Consider the following 405-nt stretch of genomic DNA (forward strand, 5'->3'; position numbering starts at 1 on the left):
TCGAGTTTGGAGCCTTTGCAGAGTTCCATGGCATAAACTGGCTTGCTTTCTATTGACTTTCCTTCACTGTAGGGTTATGATTGGGCCCTTAAAATGATTTGGTTGTTTAAGGAAGCATCCACGATTCCATCAATTTTTCCAGCTTCCAAAAGAATTGCAGTTTCTCATGTTTCATCTCCTTTCCTTTTCTCCTTGCCTTATGGGTTTATACTTTGTGTCTGTTTCTGATTTTTTAGTATGGAACGCTTCACGAATTTGCGTGTCATCCTTGCACAGGGGCCATGCTAATCTCTCTCTGTATCGTTCCAATTTTAGTATATGTGCTGCCAAAGCGAGCACTGTATCTGTTCCTTTTCTACCATTTTATTAGGTGTCAGGAGGAAGGGTAATAAATATGGTTTCAAT

The 405-nt window shown here is 40.0% G+C and overlaps 1 non-coding gene across 1 annotated transcript; it reads right to left on the reverse strand.

The window, feature by feature from the left end:
* Window positions 1–231: 231 nt before the first annotated feature.
* On the reverse strand, window positions 232–339 carry LOC114115037 (U6 spliceosomal RNA). Its single transcript, XR_003589541.1, has one exon. It is a non-coding gene; the product is annotated as a U6 spliceosomal RNA (small nuclear RNA).
* Window positions 340–405: the final 66 nt, after the last annotated feature.

The sequence above is a fragment of the Ovis aries genome, chromosome 5, assembly GCF_016772045.2.
Source record: "Ovis aries strain OAR_USU_Benz2616 breed Rambouillet chromosome 5, ARS-UI_Ramb_v3.0, whole genome shotgun sequence".
Lineage (NCBI taxonomy): Eukaryota > Metazoa > Chordata > Mammalia > Artiodactyla > Bovidae > Ovis > Ovis aries.